We start from the raw sequence: 13,653 nt of genomic DNA, 5'->3' as shown, positions 1-13,653 counted from the left end.
TTCGTTTTAACGAACGTTGTTCATCAGTTAGCCGCAGACAGGGAACGTTCCTTTGTTAGCCTGTTCGTCTTGTTTTATTTTCCAAGTTTTTCCGCGATTATTTTCGATCACGATTTCTGCCCTGATCTTCGATCTAGTTTATCTTTTCGCTCATTTATCCGAATCAGATGAAACAAGCGCCTAGATCTTTGTCTCGAAGCCCTCTTTCTGTTTGACCAACTTGAACAAGATTTTGATACTATAAAGTTTGACTTTAGTCCAGATTAGTAAAGGAATCTTGTTTCTTTCGTAGTTTGAGTTTCATTGCTCCGTTTGATTTGATTCTTTTCGCAAACCGGAGTTCTTCAGTTGAACTTTCTGGTTAGATCTTCTTATTGGAGTTTTACCCGTGCTTCTAGTTTGAGTGCTTATGTATGTTATTGTTAGAATTCCCGGAGTGCGAAGCGTGCTACTACGAGTCTCTAGGTTTTACGGATCATTAGCAAGGCAAGTAACACTTTGATCATACCTCTTTATTACCCAGTTTTTATGCATTAGTTCAATCCTCAAACATTGCATGGTTAGGATCTGAATAACATGTGGGTTTGGGAAGTAGATGATGAGGTAGAACCTATTGCCCTTTTATTATCAAACCTTTGGGAGTTACTTCTACGTTATGCTCAGGATTGCTATGCTATGCTCGTAGACATGGTTTGGGTGAGTGTATCCATGACAGATGTGAGTATTGTTAATTAATGGTTAACTTAAGGTGGCTACTTAAATAGACATATGGCTGGATTGGTTGAGGCACCCTGGAGTACCCAGTGGTTGTCAGGGCACCTGGAGAATCCAGTGTTGTCCTAGGATATCTCGGAGTACCCGTGTGATTATCCTAGGGTTCACCACCCAGGCTTAAAGGGATCATAAGATTATTCATGCTAGAAACTTCCATGTGCAGCCACAAGCCATTATGGGCTCTGGCATAGTTGAATAAGTTGTGTGACCTCTTTCAGTGGTAGACTAGCAGATGTAGGGGATGTAGGTGGTACTGTCTACCTAGCGTAAAGAGTTAATGCTTCTGAAAGACTGTGTCTCGGTCATCCGTTTCTCAAACATCATGAAGTGCGAGAAATTTAACAGAGGAGATCGAGTCTTGTGGGGAAAAGTGCGCAAACCTCTGCAAAGTGTACAAACTAATCATGGTTAGTCGTGTCCCCGGTTATGGACATCTTGAGTATGTGGTTCTTGGATTATCATGTTGATCTCATCACTCCAAATTAATTTTATTGGGTTTAATTGAAGATGTTTAATTGGGATTGAGTTGGAGGAACCTTCTCAATGTTTAAAAACCACCATGATAGTTAAATAAAATTTATTACTTTGTCGTACGGGAAAATTGGCTTTATGCAAAACTGTAACCATAGAGCTTTCCACCAGCCATATATGCATGTAGTGATAGCATTTACCTGTTCATTATTCTATGTGTTACATTTCCAGCATATTCCGACGAGTAAGGTGCCATAGGTCGTTGTCGTTCACTCAGCTATGCCATTGGAGTTGATGGACTCACTTTATATTCCAAGCCTTCCACTGTTATCGTATTTAGATGGCCTTAAGCAATATTATTGTAATAAGTTCTCTTTTGAGACAATCGATGTAATAAGTGTGTGATTGAAATTCTGTTATAAATCCTCAAGTACTGTGCGTGTCAGCATTACCGATCCAGGGATGACACTGATGCACAGAGACTAGAGTGTTTGAGGTCTGGTCGCTACACATAGATCATATTCACTGTTTTGACCTCGGAGGGAAATTGCTTCTGTCCCCCTGTGTTCGGTGGGCAAGGCTCCTCATCGTCATCCTCGCTGGGTGGCCTTTTCCCCTTGTGTTCGGCATTGAGCTTGCCGGCCTATTTGAAGACCCAACAGTTTATGTTGGTATGATTGGCAGGTTTATCGAGTATTTTGTCCAAACTGGATGGACCATCTTTGTTTCCTTTGAATGGCTTCTTCCGTTGACCGGATTTGGAGCCACTGAATCCGGTGTTGACAGCCATGTCTTCAGTATTGTTTCGACGCTTGTGCTTGTCACGTCGTGGCTTGCCATTGCTGTCCCTGGCTTCAGAGGTGCCTGGGTTGCTGGTACTATTGCTTCTACGACCTAGCCAACTATCTTCTCCCATGCAAAAGCGGGTCATCAGTGCGGTGAGGGCTTCCATGGACTTCGGCTTCTCTTGGTCGAGGTGTCACGTGAGCCACTCATCTCGGACGCTATGTTTGAAAGCTGCAAGGGCTTTGGTGTCCGGACAATCCACAATCTGGTTCTTTTTAATTAAGAACCTAGTCCAGAGTTTCCGGGCTGACTCGTCAGGTTGCTGGATTATATGACTGAGGTCATCGGCGTCCGGGGACCGAACATAGGTTCCTTGGAAGTTGTCCCTGAAGGCGTCCTCCAAGTCTTCCCAGCTTCCGATAGAGTTTTCTGGGAGGTTGTTCAGCCAATGCCAGGCTGGCCCCTTAAGTTTTAAGGGGAGGTACTTGATGGCATGTAAGTCATCACCGCGGGCCATGTGAATGTGAAGAAGAAAATCTTCAATCCATACTGCGGGATCTGTTGTGCCATCATATGATTCAATGTTCACCGGTTTAAACCCTTCTGGGAACTGGTGCTCCATTACCTCATCGGTGAAGCATAGAGAGTGTGTGGCTCCTCTGTATCGGGCGACGTCACGACGCAATTTGGATGGAGTCCGTATGCGGTTTTCGGCCCGTGTGAGGTTGTGTTTATCGTGCCAGGCCTGATGGCCGCCTTCTCACACTGGTGCACGTCCTCGTGGTCCATAGATTGATCTGGTATGACCGGTCCTATTGTCCAGGTCCTGTCGCAGGTCGTGCATATGTCCTGCGGCTGTTGTTTCTCTGCCTTTAGGGCGAGGTGGCGCAGGTTGGTGTTCGGCATGGGTTGCCGCTCTGTCCTGACCACAAGGTGGTCGGTCAGGTCCATCAGCCATGATACACGCTGTCGGTATAGGCTCTGGGACCTCATCGTCGAATTGGGAGAGCAACCTGCGCTTTGGGTAACTCTTAGTTGGGCGCTCGAGGCCGTATTCCTCGGCTGCCAGGACATTTGTCCATCTGTTATTGAGTAAATCCTGATCGGCTTGAAGTTGATGCCGCTTCTTTTTCAGGCTTCTTGCTGTGGCTATTAGCCGGCGCTTGAAGCCCTCTTGTTCGAGGGGGTCCTCTGGTACGATGAAGTTTTCGTCGCCCAGGCTCTCACTCTTCGGAGGTTGGTAGGTAGTTACTATCCTCCTAGCCCTCGTCCCCGATAGGATCATCGGGGTTGACTTGCCCCTCTTACCAATCATTCTGCTCGGATGTTGGCTCGACAGGGCCTTCTTGGTCTTCGGTGTTATCAGGGGTGTTTTCTTTCTCCGGTGCCGGTATTGTTGTCTTTTTTGCGGAGCGATTTTGATCGGCGTCGCTGACGTCGATGCTTCGTAGGTGCTTCAATAGGTTCAACCTCTAGACTCTCCCGTCGTCGGCGTCATTCTGTTTGGGTGTGTCCACCATGTATACGTTGTACGAAGAAGTGGGCGTCTAGCGTCCGGTAAACAGCAGGTTCTAGCTTTGCTCTTCTCCAGCATCGTCGTCCATGCCGTCGATGTCTTCGGAAGCGTAATCAAGCATGTCAGTTAAGTCCTCGACAGTGGCTATGAAGTGGGTGGTGGGTGGGACGTAAAATTCCCCGCTCTCAGCCCCTAGTGTGGGCTGGGCGTAGTTCGGCAGCGATCCTTCTGTAATGGTGAGAGACCGCATTAAGTCCAGGGCCTCGTTTAAGGGCGAGGTTTGGATAGGGAAGTGAGAGTTTGAGGAGTGGGGCGGGACAGGAGTTCCTTGGCCGAGCTCATATAATACAGACCTCGAGAGTTCAGAGCTGGTGTATGGATGTGAGTCCAGCTCGATGAGAATAGAGGGAGCATGGAGTGACTCCGGGCTGGCCGGTGAAACGATCCCCTCCGTATCTCCGGTGTTGAGCTCTATGGCTGCTGAGTCCGGCGGGCTCTAAACTCCCGTCTTCGGACTCGGTGAGGAGTTCCGTATCTGAGGCCGGAGCTACGATTGAGGCCACAAACCCTTGGAAGATCAAGTCTCCTCGGATATTAGCGACGTAGTTTAAGTTTCCAAAACTGATCTTATGACCAGGGGCGTAGCTATCGATCTGCTCCAGATGGCCAATCGAATTACCCTGTATGCGAAGCCTCTAAATACGAAGATTTGGCCGGGGAGAAAAGTCTCCCTCAAGGCGGTGTTGTCGTAGATGGTTGATGGAGCCATTGAGCCTTCTGGTGGCGACACAGTGGAACTCTCAATGAAAGCACCAATGTCGGTGTCAAAACCGACAGATCTCGGGTAGGGGGTCCCGAACTGTGTGTCTAAGGATCGACGGTAACAAGGAGGCAGGGGACACGATCTTTACCCAGGCTCAGGCCCTCTTAATGGAGGTAATACCCTGCTTCCTGCTTGATTGACTTTGATGATTATATGTGTTACAAGAGTTGATCCACCTCGAGATCGTAATGGCCAAACCCTAGATGTCTAGCCTATATGATTGTGTTCTTGCCCTATGGACTAAACCCTCCGGTTTATATAGACACCGGAGGGATCTAGGGTTGTACAAAGTCGGTTACAGAGAAAGGAAGGTACATGATCCGAACGCCAAGCTTGCCATCCATGCAAAGGAGAGTCCCGTTCGGACACGAGGAAAGGTCTTTAATCTCATATCTTCACGACCCATTAGTCCGACCCATATCACATAGCCCGGACGCCCGAGGACCCCTTAGTCTAGGACTCCCTCGGAGGTGCCATACGTTCGGTACTCGATCGGTTGGATCGCAAAGAAAGTACTGCTACGTCTCCGTCGTATCTATAATTTTTGATTGTTCCATGCTAATATTCTTCAACTTTCATATACTTTTGGCAACTTTTTATACTATTTCTGGGACTAACATATTGATCCAGTGCCCAGTGCCAGTTCCTGTATGTTGCATGTTTTATGTTTCGCAGAAACCCAATATCAAACGGAATCCAAAGGGATAAAAACGGATGGCGAATTATTTCGGAATATTTGGGATTTTCTAGAGGAAGAATCAACGCGAAACGGTTCCCGAGGTGGCCACAAGACAGGGGGTGTGCCCTTCCCCCTGGGGGCGCCTGGCACCCTCGTGGGTCACCCGTAAAGCGGTTGACGCTATTCTTTTGCCGTAAGAAAGCTAATTTTATGAGAAAAAACTGCGCGAAAGATTCACCTCAATCGGATTTACGGATCTCCGGATATAAAAGAAACAGTGAAGGGGCAGAATCAGAGAACTCACAAACAGAGAGAGACAGAGAGACAGATCCAATCTCGAAGGGGCTCTCGCCCCTTCCACGCCATGGGAGCCAAGGACCAGAGGGGAAACCCTTCTCCCATCTGGGGAGAAGGTCAAGGAAGAAGAAGAAGAAGGGGGGCTCTCTCCCCCTTGCTTCCGGTGGCGCCGGAACGCCGCCGGGGGCCATCATCATCACCGCGATCTACACCAACACCTCCATCATCTTCACAAACATCTCCATCACCTTCCCCCCTCTATCTACAGCGGTCCACTCTCCTGCAACCCGCTGTACCCTCTACTTGAACATGGTGCTTTATGCTTCATATTATTATCCAATGATGTGTTGCCATCCTATGATGTATGAGTAGATTTTCATTGTCCTATTGGTGGTTGATGAATTGCTATGATTGATTTAATTTGCTTGTGGTTATGTTGCTGTCCTTTGGTACCCATTGATACGTCTCCAACGTATCTATAATTTTTGATTGTTCCATGCTATTATATTACCCCTTTTGGATGTTTATGGGCTTTATTTTACACATTTATATCATTTTTGGGACTAACCTACTAACCGGAGGCCCAGCCCGTATTGCTGTTTTTTTGCCTATTTCAGTACTTCGAAGAAAAGAACGGAGTCCAAACGGAATGAAACCTTCAGGAGCGTGATTTTTGGAACGAACGTGATCCATAGGACTTGGAGTGCAAGTCAAGAAGCAGTCGAGGCGGCCACGAGAGGGTAGGGCGCCCCCCTATAGGGCGCACTCCCCTATCTTGTGGGCCCCTCGGGCGGCCACCGACGTACTTCTTCCTCCTATATAAGCCAACGTACCTCGAAATCATCCAGGGAGCCAACGAAACACAATTTCCACCACCGTAACCTTCTGTATCCGCGAGATCCCATCTTGGAGCCTTTGCTGGCGCTCCGCCGGAGGGGGAATCGACCATGGAGGGCTTCTACATCAACACCATAGCCCCTCCGATGAGTTGTGAGTAGTTTACCATAGACCTTCGGGTCCATAGTTATTAGCTAGATGGCTTCTATCTATGAGAAATATTTGAATCTCCTCTGAACTCTTTTATGTATGATTGAGTTATCTTTGCAAGTCTCTTCGAATTATCAGTTTGGTTTGGCCTACTAGATTGATCTTTCTTGCCATGGGAGAAATGCTTAGCTTTGGGTTCAATCTTGCGGTGTCCTTACCCAGTGACAAAAGGGTTGTAAGGCACGTATTGTATTGTTGCCATCGAGGATAAAAAGATGGGGTTTATATCTCATTGCATGAATTTATCCCTCTATATCATGTCATCTTTCTTAAGGCATACTCTGTTCTTATGAACTTAACACTCTAGATGCAGGCATGAGTCGGTCGATGTGTGGAGTAATAGTAGTAGATGCAGCCAGGATTCGGTCTACTTGTTACAGACGTGATGCCTATATACATGATGATGCCTAGATAGTCTCATAATTATTCGCTTTTCTATCAATTGTTCGACAGTAATTTGTTCACCCACCGTAATACTTATGCTATCTTGAGAGAAGCCTCTAGTGAAACCTATGTCCCCCGGGTCTATCTTTTATCATATTTGCTTCCAGTCTACTTTTATTTGCATCTTTACTTTTTGCATCTATATTATAAAGTACCAAAAATATATTTATCTGATCATACTATCTCTATTAGATCTCACTCTCGCAAGTGGTCATGAAGGGATTAACAACCCCTTTATTGCGTTGGTTGCGAGTTCTTTGTTTGTTTGTGTAGGTGCATGGGACTTTTGAGGAGCCTCCTACTGGATTGATACCTTGGTTCTCAAAAACTGAGGGAAATACTTAAGCTACTATTGCCGCATCACCCTTTCCTCTTCAAGGAAAACCAACGCAAGCTCAAGACGTAGCAAGAAGGATTTATGGCGCCGTTGCTAGGGAGGTCTTCGCTCAAGTCAAGACATACCAAGTACCCATCACAAACCCATCTCCCTCGCATTTACATTATTTGCCATTTGCCTCTCGTTTTCCTCTCCCCCACTTCACCCTTGCCGTTTTATTTGCCCTCTCTTTCCCAATCTCCTCCTCTCTTTTCGCTTGCCTTTTTCTGTTTGCTTGTGTGCTGGATTACTTGTTGCCATGGCTCAAGATAATACCAAATTGTGTGATTTCTCGAATACCAATAATAATGATTTCCTTAGTACTCTGATTGCTCCTCTTAATGATGTTGAGTCTTGTGAAATCAATACTACTTTGCTGAATCTTGTTATGAAAGATCAATTCGCCGGCCTTCCTAGTGAAGATGCCGCTACTCATCTAAACAACTTTGTTGATTTGTGTGATATGCAAAAGACGAAAGATACGGATAACGATATTGTTCACTTGAAGTTATTTCCGTTTTCACTTAGAGATCGTGCTGAAGTTTGGTTTTCGTCTTTGCCTAAAAATAGTATTGATTCTTGGAACAAGTGCAAAGATGCTTTTATCTCTAAGTATTTTCCTCCGCTAAGATGATCACTCTTAGGAATGATATTATGAATTTTAAACAAATTGATCATGAGCATGTTGCCCAATCTTGGGAAAGAATGAAATTGATGATTCACAATTGCCCTACTCATGGTTTGAATTTATGGATGATCATACAAAAAATTTATGCCGGTTTGAACTTTGCTTCTAGAAATCTCTTAGATTCGGCCGCGGGAGGCACATTTGTGGAAATCACATTAGGATATGCTACAAAACTTCTTGATAATATTATGGCTAATTATTCTCAATGGCAAACCGAAAGATCTTCTAGTAAAAAAGTGTATGCTATAGAAGAAATCAATGTTTTGAGTGGAAAGATGGATGAACTTATGAAATTATTTGCTACTAAAAATACTCCTCTTGATCCCAATGATATGCCTTTGTCTACTTTGATTGAGAATAATAATGAATCTATGGATGTAAATTTTGTTGGTAGGAATAGTTTTGGAAACAATGCTTATAGAGGAAACTTTAATGCTAGACCGTTCCCTAGTAATTCCTCTAATAATTATGGAAATTCCTGCAATAATTCTTATGGTAATTTTAATAAGATGCCCTCTGATTTTGAGAATAGTGTGAAAGAATTTATGATTTCTCAAAAGAATTTTAATGCCTTGCTTGAAGAAAAATTGCTCAAAGTTGATGATTTGGCTAGGAACGTTGATAAACTTTCGCTTGATGTTGATTCTCTTAAAATTAGATCTTCTCCTCCTAAGCATGATATCAATGAGTCTCTCAAAGCAATGAGAATTTCTATTGATGAGTGCAAGGAAAGAACCGCTAGATTGCGTGCTAAGAAAGATAGCTTTATAAAAGCATGTTCTTCTAGTTTCCATGAAAATAATGATGAGGATCTTAAAGTTATTGATGCGTCTCCTATTAGATCTTTGTTTTGCAATATGAATCTTGATAATTATGGGACTGAATATGAGTCAACTTTACCTAGAAGGCGTCCCAAGAATTCGGAGTTTTTAGATCTTGATGCTAAATTTGGTAAAAGTGGGATTGGAGAGGTCATGACTTCAAATAGTATTGAACCCACTATCTCGGATTTCAAGGAATTTGATTATGATAATTGTTCTTTAGAAGGTTGTATTTCCTTTTTGCAATCCGTTGTTAATTCTCCTCATGCTTATAGTCAAAATAAAGCTTGTACCAAACATATCGTTGATGCCTTGATGCAATCTTATGATGAAAAACTTAATTTGGAAGTTTCTATACCTAGAAAACTTAATGATGAGTGGGAACCTACTATAAAGATGAGAATTAAAGATCATGAGTGTTTTGCTTTGTGTGATTTGGGTGCTAGTGTTTCCACTATTCCGAAAACTTTATGTGATATTCTAGGTTTCCATGAACTTGATGATTGCTCCTTAAATTTGCACCTTGCATATTCCACCATTAAAAAGCCAATGGGAAGAATCAATGATGTTCTCATTGTTGTAAATAGAAATTTGGTGCCCGTATATTTTATCGTTCTTGATATAGATTGCAATCTTTCTTGCCCTATTATTATTGGTAGACCTTTCCTTAGAACGAGTGGTGCGATTATTGATATGAAGGAAGGGAATATTAGATTCCAATTTCCATTAAAGAAAGTCATGGAGCACTTTCCAAAAAAGAAAGTCAAATTACCTTATGAATCTATCATGCGGGCTACTTATGAATTTAGTGCCAAAGATGGCACTACTTAGATCTATCTTCGCTTTTATGCCTAGCTAGGGGCGTTAAACGATAGCGCTAGTTGGGAGGCAACCTAATTTTCTTTGAGTTTTTTGTTTTTGTTCCTGTTTAGTAATAAATCTTGCATCTACCTTATGTTTAGATGTGTTTTTATCTTTTAGTTAGTGTTTGTGCCAAGTAGAACCTATAGGATAACCTATGATGATAGTTGATTTGATTCTGCTGAAAAACAGAAACTTTGCGCACACGAATTTAGTTTTGTTAAATCACAGAAACGTGATTTTGCGTTGATTATTTTTTCTGCTGATCAATAGACAAATTGTCCAGGACTTCCTATTTTGGTAGGAGTTTTAGATTTCCATAAGTTTGCGTTAGTTACAGATTGCTACAGACTGTTCTGTTTTTCACAGATTCTGTTTTTCGTGTGTTGTTTGCTTATTTTGATGCATCTATGGCTAGTAAAATAGTTTATAAAACATAGAGAAGTTGGAATACATTAGGTTTAACACCAAAATAAATAAATAATGAGTTCATTACAGTACCTTATGTGGTGGTTTTGTTTTCTTTCACTAATGGAGCTTATAAGATTTCCTGTTGAGTTTTGTGTTGTGAAGTTTTCAAGTTTTGGGTAGAGCTTTGATGGACTATGGAATAAGGAGTGGCAAGAGCCTAAGCTTGGGGATGCCCATGGCACCCCAAGATATTCAAGGATAACCAAAATCCTAAGATTGGGGATGCCCCGGGAAGGCATCCCCTCTTTCGTCTTCGTTCATTGGTAACTTTACTTGAAGCTATATTTTTATTCGCCACATGATATGTGTTTTGCTTGGTGCGTCGTGTATTATATTACTCTTTGCTTTTTAGTTTACCACATTCATCCTTGCTGTACACACCTTTTGGGAGAAGCCCACTTGATTAGAATTTGCTAGAATACTCTATGTGCTTCACTTATAACTTTTGAGCTTGATAGTTTTTGCTCTAGTGCTTCACTTATATTTTTTAGAGCACGGTGGTGGCTTAATTTTGAAGAAATTGCTAGTCTCTCATGCTTCACTTATATTATTTTGAGAATCTTTTAGAACAGCATGGTAGTTTCTATGGTTACAAATTTGGTCCTAGAATGATGAGCATCCAAGTTGGGTATAATAAAAACTATCATAGAAAGTGAATTGGATGCTATGATCAATTTGATACTTGATAATTGTTTTAAGATATGGAGGTAGTGATATTAAAGTCATGCTAGTTGAGGTGATTATGAAAAAATGCTTGTGTTGAGGTTTGTGATTCCCGTAGCATGCACGTATGGTGAACCGCTTTGTGATGAAGGTGGAGCACAATTTTATTTATTGATTGTCTTGCTTATGAGTGGCGGTCGGGGACGAGCGATGGTTTCCAATCTATCCCCCTAGGAGCATGCGCGTAGTGCTTTGTTTTTGATGACTTGTAGATTTTTGCAATAGGTATATGAGTTCTTTTGACTAATGTTGAGTCCATGGATTATACGCACTCTCACCCTTCCACCATTGCTAGCCTCTCTTGTGTCGTGCAACTTTCGCCGGTACCATACACCCACCATATACCTTCCTCAAAACACCCACCATACCTACCTATCATGGCATTTCCATAGCCATTCCGAGATATATTGCCATGCAACTTTCCACCGTTCCGTTCATATGACACGCATTACTTTTGTCATATTTCTCTTTGCATGATCATGTAGTTGACATTGTATTTGTGGCAAGGCCACCTTCATAATTTTCATACATGTCGCTCTTGATTCATTGCATATCCCGGTACACCACCGGAGGCATTCATATAGAGTCATATCTTGTTCTAGCTTTGAGTTGTAATTCTTGAGTTGTAAATCCATAAAAGTGTGATGATCTTCATTATTAGATCATTATCCCAATGAGGAAAGGATGATGGAGACTATGATTCCCCCACAAGTCGGGATGAGACTTCGGACTTTACAAAAAAGAAAAAAAAGAAAAAGAAAAAAAAGAGAAAGGCCCAAAAAAGGAAAGGCCAAAGAAAAAAAGAAAAAAAGGGGAATAAAATAAAATGAGAGAAAAAAGAGAAGGGACAATGCTACTATCTCTTTTTCCACACTTGTGCTTCAAAGTAGCACCATGATCTTCATGATAGAGAGTCTCCTATGTTGTCACTTTCATATACTAGTGGGAATTTTTCATTATAGAACTTGGCTTGTATATTCCAATGACGGGCTTCCTCAAAATGCCCTAGGTCTTCTTGAGCAAGCAAGTTGGATGCACACCCACTTAGTTTCTTTTGTTGAGCTTTCATATATTTATAGCTCTAGTGCATCCGTTGCATGGCAATCCCTACTCACTCACATTGATATCTATTAATGGGCATCTCCATAGCCCGTTGATACGCCTAGTTGATGTGAGACTATCTTCTCCTTTTTTGTATTCTCCACAACCACCATTCTACTCCACATATAGTGCTATGTCCATGGCTCACGCTCATGTATTGCGTGAAAGTTGAAAAAGTTTGAGATTATTAAAGTATGAAACAATTGCTTGGCTTGTAATCGGGGTTGTGCATGATTAAATACTTTGTGTGATGAAGATAGAGCAACAGCCAGACTATATGATTTTGTAGGGATAACTTTCTTTGGCCATGCTATTTTGAGAAGACATGATTACTTTGATTAGTATGCTTGAAGTATCACTAATTCTTATGTCAATATGAACTTTTATTTTGAATCATTTGGATCTGAACATTCATGCCCCAATAAAGAAAATTACATTGAGAATTATGCTAGGTAGCATTCCACATCAAAAATTCTGGTTTTATCATTTAACTACTTGAGGACGAGCATGAATTAAGCTTGGGGATGCTTGAAACGTCTCCAACATATCTATAATTTTTTATTGTTCCATGCTATGATATTACCCCTTTTGGATGTTTATGGTCTTTATTTTACACATTTATATCATTTTTGGGACTAACCTACTAACCGAAGGCCCAGCCCGTATTGCTGTTTTTTTGCCTATTTCAGTATTTCGAAGAAAAGGAATATCAAACGGAGTCCAAACGGAATGAAACCTTCGGGAGCGTGATTTTTGGAACGAACGTGATCCATAGGACTTGGAGTGTAAGTCAAGAAGCATACGAGGCGGCCACAAGAGGGTAGGGCGCGCCCCCTGTCTCGTGGGCCCCTTGGGCGGCTACCGACGTACTTCTTCCTCCTATATAAGCTTACGTACCCCGAAAACATCCAGGGAGCCAACGAAACACAATTTCCACCACCGTAACCTTCTGTATCCGCGAGATCCCATCTTGGAGCCTTCGCCAGTGCTCCGCCGGAGGGGGAATCGACCACGGAGGGCTTCTACATCAACACCATAGCCCCTCCGATGAGTTGTGAGTAGTTTACCACAGACCTCCGGGTCCATAGTTATTAGCTAGATGGCTTCTTCTCTCTTTTTGGATCTCAATACAATGTTGTCCCCCTCTCTTGTGGAGATCTATTCGATGTAAACTCTTTTTGCGGTGTGTTTGTCGAGATCCGATGAATTGTGGGTTTATGATCAAGTTTATCTATGAGAAATATTTGAATCTCCTCTGAATTATTTTATGTATGATTGAGTTATCTTTGCAAGTCTCTTCAAATTATCAGTTTGGTTTGGCCTACTAGATTGATCTTTCTTGCCATGGGAGAAGTGCTTAGCTTTGGGTTCAATCTTGCGGTGTCCTTACCAAGTGACAGAAAGGGTTGCAAAGCACGGATTGTATTGTTGCCATCGAGGATAAAAAGATGGGGCTTATATCACATTGCATGAATTTATCCCTCTACATCATGTCATCTTTCTTAAGGCGTTACTCTGTTCTTATGAACTTAATATCTAGATGCAGGCAGGAGTCGGTCGATGTGTGGAGTAATAGTAGTAGATGCAGGCAGGAGTCGGTCTACTTGTTACGGACGTGATGCCTATATACATGATCATGCCTAGATAATCTCATAATTATTCGCTTTTCTATCAATTGCTCGACAGTAATTTGTTCACCCACCGTAATACTTATTCTATCTTGAGAGAAGCCTCTAGTGAAACCTATGGCCCCCGAGTCTATCTTTAATCATATT

This window comes from Triticum aestivum, chromosome 3B (genome assembly GCF_018294505.1).
Source record: "Triticum aestivum cultivar Chinese Spring chromosome 3B, IWGSC CS RefSeq v2.1, whole genome shotgun sequence".
Lineage (NCBI taxonomy): Eukaryota > Viridiplantae > Streptophyta > Magnoliopsida > Poales > Poaceae > Triticum > Triticum aestivum.
The sequence above is the reverse complement of the archived record's forward strand: the minus strand, read 5'-3'. Positions refer to the sequence as shown.